The sequence below is a fragment of the Pseudophryne corroboree genome, chromosome 10, assembly GCF_028390025.1.
Source record: "Pseudophryne corroboree isolate aPseCor3 chromosome 10, aPseCor3.hap2, whole genome shotgun sequence".
In the NCBI taxonomy this organism is placed as follows: Eukaryota; Metazoa; Chordata; class Amphibia; order Anura; family Myobatrachidae; genus Pseudophryne; species Pseudophryne corroboree.
Genome location: NC_086453.1, coordinates 379581017 through 379599490, shown reverse-complemented (window position 1 = coordinate 379599490; position 18474 = coordinate 379581017). Strand labels below are relative to the sequence as shown.

Genomic DNA, 18474 nt, shown 5'->3' with positions numbered 1-18474 from the left:
ACGTTACTGGTCTGCATGTGACATTCTGATTCTTAGACACGTTACTGATCCACATGTGACTTTTTGATTCTTAGATACGTTACTGGTCCACATGTGACTTTCTGATTCTTAGATACGTTACTGGTCCACATGTGACTTTTTGATTCTTAGATACGTTACTGGTCCACATGTGACATTCTGATTCTTAGATACGTTACTGGTCCACATGTGACATTCTAATTCTTAGATACGTTACAGTTCCCCATGTGACATTCTGATTCTTAGATACGTTACTGGTCCACATGTGACATTCTGATTCTTAGACACGTTACTGATCCACATGTGACTTTCTGATTCTTAGATACATTACTGGTCCACATGTGACTTTCTGATTCTTAGATACGTTACTGGTCCACATGTGACATTCTGATTCTTAGTGACGTTACTGGTCCACATGTGACATTCTGATTCTCAGCGACGTTACTGGTCCACATGTGACATTCTGATTCTCAGCGACGTTACTGGTCCACATGTGACATTCAGAATTCTTAGATACTGTACTTTACTGGTCCACATGTGACATTCTGATTCTTAGATACGTTACTGATCCACATGTGACTTTCTGATTCTTAGATACGCTACTGGGCTAGATGTGACTTTCTGATTCTTAGATACGTTACTGGTCCACATGTGACATTCTGATTCTTAGATACGTTACTGGTCCACATGTGACATTCTGATTCTTAGATACGTTACTGGTCCACATGTGACATTCTGATTCTTAGTGACGTTACTGGTCCACATGTGACATTCTGATTCTTAGTGACGTTACTGGTCCACATGTGACATTCTGATTCTTAGATACGTTACTGGTCCACATGTGACATTCTAATTCTTAGAGACGTTACTGGTCCACATGTGACATTCTAATTCTTAGATACGTTACTGGTCCACATGTGACATTCTGATTCTTAGACACGTTACTGATCCACATGTGACTTTCTGATTCTTAGATACATTACTGGTCCACATGTGACTTTCTGATTCTTAGATACGTTACTGGTCCACATGTGACATTCTGATTCTTAGTGACGTTACTGGTCCACATGTGACATTCTGATTCTCAGCGACGTTACTGGTCCACATGTGACATTCTGATTCTCAGCGACGTTACTGGTCCACATGTGACATTCAGAATTCTTAGATACTGTACTTTACTGGTCCACATGTGACATTCTGATTCTTAGATACGTTACTGATCCACATGTGACTTTCTGATTCTTAGATACGCTACTGGGCTAGATGTGACTTTCTGATTCTTAGATACGTTACTGGTCCACATGTGACATTCTGATTCTTAGATACGTTACTGGTCCACATGTGACATTCTGATTCTTAGTGACGTTACTGGTCCACATGTGACATTCTGATTCTTAGTGACGTTACTGGTCCACATGTGACATTCTGATTCTTAGTGACGTTACTGGTCCACATGTGACATTCTGATTCTTAGATACGTTACTGGTCCACATGTGACATTCTGATTCTTAGATACGTTACTGGTCCACATGTGACATTCTCTTTCTTAGATACGTTACTGGTCCACATGTGACATTCTAATTCTTAGATACGTTACTGGTACACATGTGACATTCTGATTCTTCGATACGTTACTGGTCCACATGTGACATTCTGATTCTTAGATACGTTACTGGTCCACATGTGACATTCTGATTCTTAGATACATCACTGGTCCACATGTGACATTCTGATTCTTAGATACATCACTGGTCCACATGTGACATTCTGATTCTTAGATACGTTACTGGTCCACATGTGACATTCTGATTCTTAGATACGTTACTGGTCCACATGTGACATTCTGATTCTTAGATACGTTACTGGTCCACATGTGACATTCTGATTCTTAGATACGTTATTCGTCCACATGTGACATTCTGATTCTTAGATACGTTACTGATCCACATGTGACATTCTGATTCTTAGATACGTTACTGGTCTGCATGTGACATTCTGATTCTTAGACACGTTACTGATCCACATGTGACTTTTTGATTCTTAGATACATTACTGGTCCACATGTGACTTTCTGATTCTTAGATACGTTACTGGTCCACATGTGACTTTTTGATTCTTAGATACGTTACTGGTCCACATGTGACATTATGATTCTTAGATACGTTACTGGTCCACATGTGACATTCTAATTCTTAGATACGTTACTGGTCCACATGTGACATTCGATACGTTACTGGTCCACATGTGACATTCTGATTCTTAGATACGTTACTGGTCCACATGTGACATTCTAATTCTTAGATACGTTACTGGTCCACATGTGACATTCGATACGTTACAGTTCAACATGTGACATTCTGATTCTTAGATACGTTACTGGTCCACATGTGACATTCTGATTCTTAGACACGTTACTGATCCACATGTGACTTTCTGATTCTTAGATACATTACTGGTCCACATGTGACTTTCTGATTCTTAGATACGTTACTGGTCCACATGTGACATTCTGATTCTTAGTGACGTTACTGGTCCACATGTGACATTCTGATTCTCAGCGACGTTACTGGTCCACATGTGACATTCTGATTCTCAGCGACGTTACTGGTCCACATGTGACATTCAGAATTCTTAGATACGTTACTGATCCACATGTGACATTCTGATTCTTAGATACGTTACTGGTCCACATGTGACATTCTGATTCTTAGATACGTTATTCGTCCACATGTGACATTCTGATTCTTAGATACGTTACTGATCCACATGTGACATTCTGATTCTTAGATACGTTACTGGTCTGCATGTGACATTCTGATTCTTAGACACGTTACTGATCCACATGTGACTTTTTGATTCTTAGATACGTTACTGGTCCACATGTGACTTTCTGATTCTTAGATACGTTACTGGTCCACATGTGACTTTTTGATTCTTAGATACGTTACTGGTCCACATGTGACATTATGATTCTTAGATACGTTACTGGTCCACATGTGACATTCTAATTCTTAGATACGTTACTGGTCCACATGTGACATTCGATACGTTACTGGTCCACATGTGACATTCTGATTCTTAGATACGTTACTGGTCCACATGTGACATTATGATTCTTAGATACGTTACTGGTCCACATGTGACATTCTAATTCTTAGATACGTTACTGGTCCACATGTGACATTCGATACTTTACAGTTCCACATGTGACATTCTGATTCTTAGATACGTTACTGGTCCACATGTGACATTCTGATTCTTAGACACGTTACTGATCCACATGTGACTTTCTTATTCTTAGATACATTACTGGTCCACATGTGACTTTCTGATTCTTAGATACGTTACTGGTCCACATGTGACATTCTGATTCTTAGTGACGTTACTGGTCCACATGTGACATTCTGATTCTCAGCGACGTTACTGGTCCACATGTGACATTCAGAATTCTTAGATACATTACTGATCCACATGTGACTTTCTGATTCTTAGATACGTTACTGGGCTAGATGTGACTTTCTGATTCTTAGATACGTTACTGGTCCACATGTGACATTCTGATTCTTAGATACGTTACTGATCCACATGTGACATTCTGATTCTTGGATACGTTACTGGTCCACATGTGACATTCTGATTCTTAGATACGTTACTGGTCCACATGTGACATTCTGATTCTTAGTGACGTTACTGGTCCACATGTGACATTCTGATTCTTAGTGACGTTACTGGTCCACATGTGACATTCTGATTCTCAGCGACGTTACTGGTCCACATGTGACATTCTGATTCTCAGCGACGTTACTGGTCCACATGTGACATTCAGAATTCTTAGATACTGTACTTTACTGGTCCACATGTGACATTCTGATTCTTAGATACGTTACTGGTCCACATGTGACATTCTGATTCTTAGATACGTTACTGGTACACATGTGACATTCTGATTCTTCGATACGTTACTGGTCCACATGTGACATTCTAATTCTTAGAGACGTTACTGGTCCACATGTGACATTCTAATTCTTAGATACGTTACTGGTCCACATGTGACATTCTGATTCTTAGATACGTTACTGGTCCACATGTGACTTTCTGATTCTTAGATACGTTACTGGTCCACATGTGACTTTCTGATTCTTAGATACGTTACTGGTCCACATGTGACATTCTGATTCTTAGTGACGTTACTGGTCCACATGTGACATTGTGATTCTCAGCGACGTTACTGGTCCACATGTGACATTCAGAATTCTTAGATACTGTACGTTACTGGTCCACATGTGACATTCTGATTCTTAGATACGTTACAGTTCCACATGTGACATTCTGATTCTTGGATACGTTACTGGTCCACATGTGACATTCTGATTCTTAGATGCGTTACTGGTCCACATGTGACATTCTGATTCTTAGATACGTTACAGTTCCACATGTGACATTCTGATTCTTAGATACGTTACTGGTCCACATGTGACATTCTGATTCTTAGATACGTTACTGGTCCACATGTGACTTTCTGATTCTTAGATACGTTACTGGTCCACATGTGACTTTCTGATTCTTAGATACGTTACTGGTCCACATGTGACATTCTGATTCTTAGTGACGTTACTGGTCCACATGTGACATTCTGATTCTCAGCGACGTTACTGGTCCACATGTGACATTCTGATTCTCAGCGACGTTACTGGTCCACATGTGACATTCAGAATTCTTAGATACTGTACTTTACTGGTCCACATGTGACATTCTGATTCTTAGATACGTTACTGGTCCACATGTGACATTCTGATTCTTAGATACGTTACTGGTACACATGTGACATTCTGATTCTTCGATACGTTGCTGGTCCACATGTGACATTCTGATTCTTAGATACGTTACTGGTCCACATGTGACATTCTGATTCTTAGATACGTTACTGGTCCACATGTGACATTCTGATTCTTAGATACACCACTGGTCCACATGTGACATTCTGATTCTTAGATACATCACTGGTCCACATGTGACATTCTAATTCTTGGATACGTTACTGGTCCACATGTGACATTCTAATTCTTAGATACGTTACTGGTACACATGTGACATTCTGATTCTTCGATACGTTGCTGGTCCACATGTGACATTCTGATTCTTAGATACGTTACTGGTCAACATGTGACTTTCTGATTCTTAGATACGTTACTGGTCCACATGTGACATTCTGATTCTTAGATACATCACTGGTCCACATGTGACATTCTGATTCTTAGATACATCACTGGTCCACATGTGACATTCTGATTCTTAGATACGTTACTGGTACACATGTGACATTCTGATTCTTAGATACGTTACTGGTCCACATGTGACATTCTGATTCTCAGCGACGTTACTGATCCACATGTGACATTCAGAATTCTTAGATACTGTACTTTACTGGTCCACATGTGACATTCTGATTCTTAGATACGTTACTGGTCCACATGTGACATTCTGATTCTTAGATACGTTACTGGTACACATGTGACATTCTGATTCTTCGATACGTTGCTGGTCCACATGTGACATTCTGATTCTTAGATACGTTACTGGTCCACATGTGACATTCTGATTCTTAGATACGTTACTGGTCCACATGTGACATTCTGATTCTTAGATACATCACTGGTCCACATGTGACATTCTGATTCTTAGATACATCACTGGTCCACATGTGACATTCTAATTCTTAGATACGTTACTGGTCCACATGTGACATTCTAATTCTTAGATACGTTACTGGTACACATGTGACATTCTGATTCTTCGATACGTTGCTGGTCCACATGTGACATTCTGATTCTTAGATACGTTACTGGTCAACATGTGACATTCTGATTCTTAGATACATCACTGGTCCACATGTGACATTCTGATTCTTAGATACATCACTGGTCCACATGTGACATTCTGATTCTTAGATACGTTACTGGTCCACATGTGACATTCTAATTCTTAGATACGTTACTGGTCCACATGTGACATTCTGATTCTTAGATACGTTACTGGTCCACATGTGACATTCTGATTCTTAGATACGTTACTGGTCCACATGTGACATTCTGATTCTTAGATACGTTACTGGTCCGCATGTGACATTCTGATTCTTAGACACGTTACTGATCCACATGTGACTTTTTGATTCTTAGATACGTTACTGGTCCACATGTGACTTTCTGATTCTTAGATACGTTACTGGTCCACATGTGACTTTTTGATTCTTAGATACGTTACTGGTCCACATGTGACATTATGATTCTTAGATACGTTACTGGTCCACATGTGACATTCTAATTCTTAGATACGTTACTGGTCCACATGTGACATTCGATACGTTACTGGTCCACATGTGACATTCTGATTCTTAGATACGTTACTGGTCCACATGTGACATTCTGATTCTTAGATACGTTACTGGTCCACATGTGACATTCTAATTCTTAGATACGTTACTGGTCCACATGTGACATTCTAATTCTTAGATACGTTACTGGTACACATGTGACATTCTGATTCTTCGATACGTTGCTGGTCCACATGTGACATTCTGATTCTTAGATACGTTACTGGTCCACATGTGACATTCTGATTCTTAGATACGTTACTGGTCCACATGTGACATTCTGATTCTTAGATACATCACTGGTCCACATGTGACATTCTGATTCTTAGATACATCACTGGTCCACATGTGACATTCTGATTCTTAGATACGTTACTGGTCCACATGTGACATTCTGATTCTTAGATACGTTACTGGTCCACATGTGACATTCTAATTCTTAGAGACGTTACTGGTCCACATGTGACATTCAGAATTCTTAGATACTGTACGTTACAGTTCCACATGTGACATTCTGATTCTTGGATACGTTACTGGTCCACATGTGACATTCTGATTCTTAGATACGTTACTGGTCCACATGTGACATTCTGATTCTTAGTGACGTTACTGGTCCACATGTGACATTCTGATTCTTAGTGACGTTACTGGTCCACATGTGACATTCTGATTCTTAGATACGTTACTGGTCCACATGTGACATTCTGATTCTTAGATACGTTACTGGTCCACATGTGACATTCTGATTCTTAGATACATCACTGGTCCACATGTGACATTCTGATTCTTAGATACATCACTGGTCCACATGTGACATTCTGATTCTTAGATACGTTACTGGTCCACATGTGACATTCTGATTCTTAGATACGTTACTGGTCCACATGTGACATTCTAATTCTTAGAGACGTTACTGGTCCACATGTGACATTCAGAATTCTTAGATACTGTACGTTACAGTTCCACATGTGACATTCTGATTCTTGGATACGTTACTGGTCCACATGTGACATTCTGATTCTTAGATACGTTACTGGTCCACATGTGACATTCTGATTCTTAGTGACGTTACTGGTCCACATGTGACATTCTGATTCTTAGTGACGTTACTGGTCCACATGTGACATTCTGATTCTTAGATACGTTACTGGTCCACATGTGACATTCTAATTCTTAGAGACGTTACTGGTCCACATGTGACATTCTAATTCTTAGATACGTTACTGGTCCACATGTGACATTCTGATTCTTAGATACGTTACTGGTCCACATGTGACTTTCTGATTCTTAGATACGTTACTGGTCCACATGTGACTTTCTGATTCTTAGATACGTTACTGGTCCACATGTGACATTCTGATTCTTAGTGACGTTACTGGTCCACATGTGACATTGTGATTCTCAGCGACGTTACTGGTCCACATGTGACATTCAGAATTCTTAGATACTGTACGTTACTGGTCCACATGTGACATTCTGATTCTTAGATACGTTACTGGTCCACATGTGACATTCTGATTCTTAGATACGTTACAGTTCCACATGTGACATTCTGATTCTTAGATACGTTACAGTTCCACATGTGACATTCTGATTCTTAGATACGTTACTGGTCCACATGTGACATTCTGATTCTTAGATACGTTACTGGTCCACATGTGACTTTCTGATTCTTAGATACGTTACTGGTCCACATGTGACATTCTGATTCTTAGATACGTTACTGGTCCACATGTGACATTCTGATTCTTAGATACGTTATTCGTCCACATGTGACATTCTGATTCTTAGATACGTTACTGATCCACATGTGACATTCTGATTCTTAGATACGTTACTGGTCTGCATGTGACATTCTGATTCTTAGACACGTTACTGATCCACATGTGACTTTTTGATTCTTAGATACATTACTGGTCCACATGTGACTTTCTGATTCTTAGATACGTTACTGGTCCACATGTGACTTTTTGATTCTTAGATACGTTACTGGTCCACATGTGACATTATGATTCTTAGATACGTTACTGGTCCACATGTGACATTCTGATTCTTAGTGACGTTACTGGTCCACATGTGACATTCTGATTCTTAGATACGTTACTGGTCCACATGTGACATTCTGATTCTTAGATACTGTACGTTACTGGTCCACATGTGACATTCTGATTCTTAGATACGTTACTGGTCCACATGTGACATTCTGATTCTTGGATACGTTACTGGTCCACATGTGACATTCTGATTCTTAGATACGTTACAGTTCCACATGTGACATTCTGATTCTTAGATACGTTACTGGTCCACATGTGACATTCTGATTCTTAGATACGTTACTGGTCCACATGTGACATTCTGATTCTTAGTGACGTTACTGCTCCACATGTGACATTCTGATTCTTAGTGACGTTACTGGTCCACATGTGACATTCTGATTCTTAGATACGTTACTGGTCCACATGTGACATTCTAATTCTTAGAGACGTTACTGGTCCACGTGTGACATTCTAATTCTTAGATACGTTACTGGTCCACGTGTGACATTCTGATTCTTAGTGACGTTACTGGTCCACATGTGACATTCTGATTCTCAGCGACGTTACTGGTCCACATGTGACATTCTGATTCTCAGCGACGTTACTGGTCCACATGTGACATTCAGAATTCTTAGATACGTTACTGATCCACATGTGACTTTCTGATTCTTAGATACGTTACTGGGCTAGATGTGACTTTCTGATTCTTAGATACGTTACTGGTCCACATGTGACATTCTGATTCTTAGATACGTTACTGATCCACATGTGACTTTCTGATTCTTAGATACGTTACTGGGCTAGATGTGACTTTCTGATTCTTAGATACGTTACTGGTCCACATGTGACATTCTGATTCTTAGTGACGTTACTGGTCCACATGTGACATTGTGATTCTCAGCGACGTTACTGGTCCACATGTGACATTCAGAATTCTTAGATACTGTACGTTACAGTTCCACATGTGACATTCTGATTCTTGGATACGTTACTGGTCCACATGTGACATTCTGATTCTTAGATACGTTACTGGTCCACATGTGACATTCTGATTCTTAGTGACGTTACTGGTCCACATGTGACATTCTGATTCTTAGTGACGTTACTGGTCCACATGTGACATTCTGATTCTTAGATACGTTACTGGTCCACATGTGACATTCTAATTCTTAGAGACGTTACTGGTCCACATGTGACATTCTAATTCTTAGATACGTTACTGGTCCACATGTGACATTCTGATTCTTAGATACGTTACTGGTCCACATGTGACTTTCTGATTCTTAGATACGTTACTGGTCCACATGTGACTTTCTGATTCTTAGATACGTTACTGGTCCACATGTGACATTCTGATTCTTAGTGACGTTACTGGTCCACATGTGACATTGTGATTCTCAGCGACGTTACTGGTCCACATGTGACATTCAGAATTCTTAGATACTGTACGTTACTGGTCCACATGTGACATTCTGATTCTTAGATACGTTACTGGTCCACATGTGACATTCTGATTCTTAGATACGTTACAGTTCCACATGTGACATTCTGATTCTTAGATACGTTACAGTTCCACATGTGACATTCTGATTCTTAGATACGTTACTGGTCCACATGTGACATTCTGATTCTTAGATACGTTACTGGTCCACATGTGACTTTCTGATTCTTAGATACGTTACTGGTCCACATGTGACATTCTGATTCTTAGTGACGTTACTGGTCCACATGTGACATTCTGATTCTCAGCGACGTTACTGGTCCACATGTGACATTCTGATTCTCAGCGACGTTACTGGTCCACATGTGACATTCAGAATTCTTAGATACTGTACTTTACTGGTCCACATGTGACATTCTGATTCTTAGATACGTTACTGGTCCACATGTGACATTCTAATTCTTAGATAAGTTACTGGTCCACATGTGACATTCTAATTCTTAGATATGTTACTGGTACACATGTGACATTCTGATTCTTCGATACGTTGCTGGTCCACATGTGACATTCTGATTCTTAGATACGTTACTGGTCCACATGTGGCATTCTGATTCTTAGATACGTTACTGGTCCACATGTGACATTCTGATTCTTAGATACATCACTGGTCCACATGTGACATTCTGATTCTTAGATACATCACTGGTCCACATGTGACATTCTGATTCTTAGATACGTTACTGGTCCACATGTGACATTCTGATTCTTAGATACGTTACTGGTCCACATGTGACATTCTGATTCTTAGATACGTTACTGGTCCACATGTGACATTCTGATTCTTAGATACGTTATTCGTCCACATGTGACATTCTGATTCTTAGATACGTTACTGATCCACATGTGACATTCTGATTCTTAGATACGTTACTGGTCTGCATGTGACATTCTGATTCTTAGACACGTTACTGATCCACATGTGACTTTTTGATTCTTAGATACATTACTGGTCCACATGTGACTTTCTGATTCTTAGATACGTTACTGGTCCACATGTGACTTTTTGATTCTTAGATACGTTACTGGTCCACATGTGACATTATGATTCTTAGATACGTTACTGGTCCACATGTGACATTCTGATTCTTAGTGACGTTACTGGTCCACATGTGACATTCTGATTCTTAGATACGTTACTGGTCCACATGTGACATTCTGATTCTTAGATACGTTACTGGTCCACATGTGACATTCTAATTCTTAGAGACGTTACTGGTCCACATGTGACATTCTGATTCTTAGATACGTTACAGTTCCACATGTGACATTCTGATTCTTAGATACGTTACTGGTCCACATGTGACATTCTGATTCTTAGATACGTTACTGGTCCACATGTGACATTCTGATTCTTAGTGACGTTACTGCTCCACATGTGACATTCTGATTCTTAGTGACGTTACTGGTCCACATGTGACATTCTGATTCTTAGATACGTTACTGGTCCACATGTGACATTCTAATTCTTAGAGACGTTACTGGTCCACGTGTGACATTCTAATTCTTAGATACGTTACTGGTCCACATGTGACATTCTGATTCTTAGTGACGTTACTGGTCCACATGTGACATTCTGATTCTCAGCGACGTTACTGGTCCACATGTGACATTCTGATTCTCAGCGACGTTACTGGTCCACATGTGACATTCAGAATTCTTAGATACGTTACTGATCCACATGTGACTTTCTGATTCTTAGATACGTTACTGGGCTAGATGTGACTTTCTGATTCTTAGATACGTTACTGGTCCACATGTGACATTCTGATTCTTAGATACGTTACTGATCCACATGTGACTTTCTGATTCTTAGATACGTTACTGGGCTAGATGTGACTTTCTGATTCTTAGATACGTTACTGGTCCACATGTGACATTCTGATTCTTAGTGACGTTACTGGTCCACATGTGACATTGTGATTCTCAGCGACGTTACTGGTCCACATGTGACATTCAGAATTCTTAGATACTGTACGTTACTGGTCCACATGTGACATTCTGATTCTTAGATACGTTACAGTTCCACATGTGACATTCTGATTCTTGGATACGTTACTGGTCCACATGTGACATTCTGATTCTTAGATACGTTACTGGTCCACATGTGACATTCTGATTCTTAGTGACGTTACTGGTCCACATGTGACATTCTGATTCTTAGTGACGTTACTGGTCCACATGTGACATTCTGATTCTTAGTGACGTTACTGGTCCACATGTGACATTCTGATTCTTAGATACGTTACTGGTCCACATGTGACATTCTAATTCTTAGAGACGTTACTGGTCCACATGTGACATTCTAATTCTTAGATACGTTACTGGTCCACATGTGACTTTCTGATTCTTAGATACGTTACTGGTCCACATGTGACTTTCTGATTCTTAGATACGTTACTGGTCCACATGTGACATTCTGATTCTTAGTGACGTTACTGGTCCACATGTGACATTGTGATTCTCAGCGACGTTACTGGTCCACATGTGACATTCAGAATTCTTAGATACTGTACGTTACTGGTCCACATGTGACATTCTGATTCTTAGATACGTTACAGTTCCACATGTGACATTCTGATTCTTGGATACGTTACTGGTCCACATGTGACATTCTGATTCTTAGATACGTTACTGGTCCACATGTGACATTCTGATTCTTAGATACGTTACAGTTCCACATGTGACATTCTGATTCTTAGATACGTTACAGTTCCACATGTGACATTCTGATTCTTAGATACGTTACTGGTCCACATGTGACATTCTGATTCTTAGATACGTTACTGGTCCACATGTGACTTTCTGATTCTTAGATACGTTACTGGTCCACATGTGACTTTCTGATTCTTAGATACGTTACTGGTCCACATGTGACATTCTGATTCTTAGTGACGTTACTGGTCCACATGTGACATTCTGATTCTCAGCGACGTTACTGGTCCACATGTGACATTCTGATTCTCAGCGACGTTACTGGTCCACATGTGACATTCAGAATTCTTAGATACTGTACTTTACTGGTCCACATGTGACATTCTGATTCTTAGATACGTTACTGGTCCACATGTGACATTCTGATTCTTAGATACGTTACTGGTACACATGTGACATTCTGATTGTTAGATACGTTACTGGTCCACATGTGACATTCTGATTCTTAGATACATCACTGGTCCACATGTGACATTCTGATTCTTAGATACATCACTGGTCCACATGTGACATTCTAATTCTTAGATACGTTACTGGTCCACATGTGACATTCTAATTCTTAGATACGTTACTGGTACACATGTGACATTCTGATTCTTCGATACGTTGCTGGTCCACATGTGACATTCTGATTCTTAGATACGTTACTGGTCCACATGTGACATTCTGATTCTTAGATACGTTACTGGTCCACATGTGACATTCTGATTCTTAGACACATCACTGGTCCACATGTGACATTCTGATTCTTAGATACATCACTGGTCCACATGTGACATTCTGATTCTTAGATACGTTACTGGTCCACATGTGACATTCTGATTCTTAGATACGTTACTGGTCCACATGTGACATTCTGATTCTTAGATACGTTACTGGTCCACATGTGACATTCTGATTCTTAGATACGTTACTGGTCCACATGTGACATTCTGATTCTTAGATACGTTACTGGTCTGCATGTGACATTCTGATTCTTAGACACGTTACTGATCCACATGTGACTTTTTGATTCTTAGATACGTTACTGGTCCACATGTGACTTTCTGATTCTTAGATACGTTACTGGTCCACATGTGACTTTTTGATTCTTAGATACGTTACTGGTCCACATGTGACATTATGATTCTTAGATACGTTACTGGTCCACATGTGACATTCTAATTCTTAGATACGTTACTGGTCCACATGTGACATTCGATACGTTACTGGTCCACATGTGACATTCTGATTCTTAGTGACGTTACTGGTCCACATGTGACATTCTGATTCTTAGATACGTTACTGGTCCACATGTGACATTCTAATTCTTAGATACGTTACTGGTCCACATGTGACATTCTGATTCTTAGATACGTTACTGATCCACATGTGACATTCTGATTCTTAGATACGTTACAGTTCCCCATGTGACATTCTGATTCTTAGATACGTTACTGGTCCACATGTGACATTCTGATTCTTAGACACGTTACTGATCCACATGTGACTTTCTGATTCTTAGATACATTACTGGTCCACATGTGACTTTCTGATTCTTAGATACGTTACTGGTCCACATGTGACATTCTGATTCTTAGTGACGTTACTGGTCCACATGTGACATTCTGATTCTCAGCGACGTTACTGGTCCACATGTGACATTCTGATTCTCAGCGACGTTACTGGTCCACATGTGACATTCAGAATTCTTAGATACTGCACTTTACTGGTCCACATGTGACATTCTGATTCTTAGATACGTTACTGATCCACATGTGACATTCTGATTCTTAGTGACGTTACTGGTCCACATGTGACATTCTGATTCTTAGTGACGTTACTGGTCCACATGTGACATTCTGATTCTTAGTGACGTTACTGGTCCACATGTGACATTCTGATTCTTAGATACGTTACTGGTCCACATGTGACATTCTGATTCTTAGATACGTTACTGGTCCACATGTGACATTCTGATTCTTAGTGACGTTACTGGTCCACATGTGACATTCTGATTCTTAGTGACGTTACTGGTCCACATGTGACATTCTGATTCTTAGATACGTTACTGGTCCACATGTGACATTCTGATTCTTAGATACGTTACTGGTCCACATGTGACATTCTGATTCTTAGATACGTTACTGGTCCACATGTGACATTCTGATTCTTAGTGACGTTACTGGTCCACATGTGACATTCTGATTCTTAGTGACGTTACTGGTCCACATGCGACATTCTGATTCTCAGCGACGTTACTGGTCCACATGTGACATTCAGAATTCTTAGACACTGTACTTTACTGGTCCACATGTGACATTCTGATTCTTAGATACGTTACTGATCCACATGTGACTTTCTGATTCTTAGATACGCTACTGGGCTAGATGTGACTTTCTGATTCTTAGATACGTTACTGGTCCACATGTGACATTCTGATTCTTAGATACGTTACTGGTCCACATGTGACATTCTGATTCTTAGATACGTTACTGGTCCACATGTGACATTCTGATTCTTAGTGACGTTACTGGTCCACATGTGACATTCTGATTCTTAGTGACGTTACTGGTCCACATGTGACATTCTGATTCTTAGATACGTTACTGGTCCACATGTGACATTCTGATTCTTAGATACGTTACTGGTCCACATGTGACATTCTAATTCTTAGATACGTTACTGGTCCACATGTGACATTCTAATTCTTAGATACGTTACTGGTACACATGTGACATTCTGATTCTTCGATACGTTGCTGGTCCACATGTGACATTCTGATTCTTAGATACGTTACTGGTCCACATGTGACATTCTGATTCTTAGATACGTTACTGGTCCACATGTGACATTCTGATTCTTAGATACGTTACTGGTCCACATGTGACATTCTGATTCTTAGATACGTTACTGGTCCACATGTGACATTCTGATTCTTAGATACGTTACTGATCCACATGTGACATTCTGATTCTTAGATACGTTACTGGTCCACATGTGACATTCGATACGTTACTGGTCCACATGTGACATTCTGATTCTTAGATACGTTACTGGTCCACATGTGACATTATGATTCTTAGATACGTTACTGGTCCACATGTGACATTCTAATTCTTAGATACGTTACTGGTCCACATGTGACATTCGATACGTTACAGTTCAACATGTGACATTCTGATTCTTAGATACGTTACTGGTCCACATGTGACATTCTGATTCTTAGACACGTTACTGATCCACATGTGACTTTCTGATTCTTAGATACATTACTGGTCCACATGTGACTTTCTGATTCTTAGATACGTTACTGGTCCACATGTGACATTCTGATTCTTAGTGACGTTACTGGTCCACATGTGACATTCTGATTCTCAGCGACGTTACTGGTCCACATGTGACATTCTGATTCTCAGCGACGTTACTGGTCCACATGTGACATTCAGAATTCTTAGATACGTTACTGATCCACATGTGACATTCTGATTCTTAGATACGTTACTGGTCCACATGTGACATTCTGATTCTTAGATACGTTATTCGTCCACATGTGACATTCTGATTCTTAGATACGTTACTGATCCACATGTGACATTCTGATTCTTAGATACGTTACTGGTCTGCATGTGACATTCTGATTCTTAGACACGTTACTGATCCACATGTGACTTTTTGATTCTTAGATACGTTACTGGTCCACATGTGACTTTCTGATTCTTAGATACGTTACTGGTCCACATGTGACTTTTTGATTCTTAGATACGTTACTGGTCCACATGTGACATTATGATTCTTAGATACGTTACTGGTCCACATGTGACATTCTAATTCTTAGATACGTTACTGGTCCACATGTGACATTCGATACGTTACTGGTCCACATGTGACATTCTGATTCTTAGATACGTTACTGGTCCACATGTGACATTCTGATTCTTAGACACGTTACTGATCCACATGTGACTTTCTGATTCTTAGATACATTACTGGTCCACATGTGACTTTCTGATTCTTAGATACGTTACTGGTCCACATGTGACATTCTGATTCTTAGTGACGTTACTGGTCCACATGTGACATTCTGATTCTCAGCGACGTTACTGGTCCACATGTGACATTCTGATTCTCAGCGACGTTACTGGTCCACATGTGACATTCAGAATTCTTAGATACGTTACTGATCCACATGTGACTTTCTGATTCTTAGATACGTTACTGGGCTAGATGTGACTTTCTGATTCTTAGATACGTTACTGGTCCACATGTGACATTCTGATTCTTAGATACTTTACTGGTCCACATGTGACATTCTGATTCTTAGATACGTTACTGGTCTGCATGTGACATTCTGATTCTTAGACACGTTACTGATCCACATGTGACTTTTTGATTCTTAGATACGTTACTGGTCCACATGTGACTTTCTGATTCTTAGATACGTTACTGGTCCACATGTGACTTTTTGATTCTTAGATACGTTACTGGTCCACATGTGACATTCGATACGTTACTGGTCCACATGTGACATTCTGATTCTTAGATACGTTACTGGTCCACATGTGTCATTCTAATTCTTAGATACGTTACTGGTCCACATGTGACTTTCTGATTCTTAGATACGTTACAGTTCCACATGTGACATTCTGATTCTTAGATACGTTACTGGTCCATATGTGACATTCTGATTCTTAGATACGTTACTGGTCCACATGTGACATTCTGATTCTTAGATACGTTACTGGTCCACATGTGACTTTCTGATTCTTAGATACGTTACTGGTCCACATGTGACATTCTGATTCTCAGCGACGTTACTGGTCCACATGTGACATTCTAATTCTTAGATACGTTACTGGTCCACATGTGACATTCGATACGTTACTGGTCCACATGTGACATTCTGATTCTTAGATACGTTACTGGTCCACATGTGACATTCTGATTCTCAGCGACGTTACTGGTCCACATGTGACATTCAGAATTCTTAGATACTGTACTTTACTGGTCCACATGTGACATTCTGATTCTTAGATACGTTACTGGTCCACATGTGACATTCTGATTCTTAGATACGTTACTGGTACACATGTGACATTCTGATTCTTCGATACGTTGCTGGTCCACATGTGACATTCTGATTCTTAGATACGTTACTGGTCCACATGTGACATTCTGATTCTTAGATACGTTACTGGTCCACATGTGACATTCTGATTCTTAGATACATCACTGGTCCACATGTGACATTCTGATTCTTAGATACATCACTGGTCCACATGTGACATTCTGATTCTTAGATACGTTACTGATCCACATGTGACATTCTGATTCTTAGATACGTTACTGGTCTGCATGTGACATTCTGATTCTTAGACACGTTACTGATCCACATGTGACTTTTTGATTCTTAGATACATTACTGGTCCACATGTGACTTTCTGATTCTTAGATACGTTACTGGTCCACATGTGACTTTTTGATTCTTAGATACGTTACTGGTCCACATGTGACATTATGATTCTTAGATACGTTACTGGTCCACATGTGACATTCTAATTCTTAGATACGTTACTGGTCCACATGTGACATTCGATACGTTACTGGTCCACATGTGACATTCTGATTCTTAGATACGTTACTGGTCCACATGTGACATTATGATTCTTAGATACGTTACTGGTCCACATGTGACATTCTAATTCTTAGATACGTTACTGGTCCACATGTGACATTCGATACGTTACAGTTCAACATGTGACATTCTGATTCTTAGATACGTTACTGGTCCACATGTGACATTCTGATTCTTAGACACGTTACTGATCCACATGTGACTTTCTGATTCTTAGATACAT

The 18474-nt window shown here is 39.7% G+C and overlaps 1 protein-coding gene across 6 annotated transcripts in view; it reads left to right on the top strand.

Moving 5' to 3' along the window:
* The window catches only part of GRAMD1B (GRAM domain containing 1B), a 662311-nt gene that overhangs the window by 223197 nt on the left and 420640 nt on the right, over positions 1–18474 (top strand). The gene's annotated exons all lie outside the window — the stretch shown is intronic.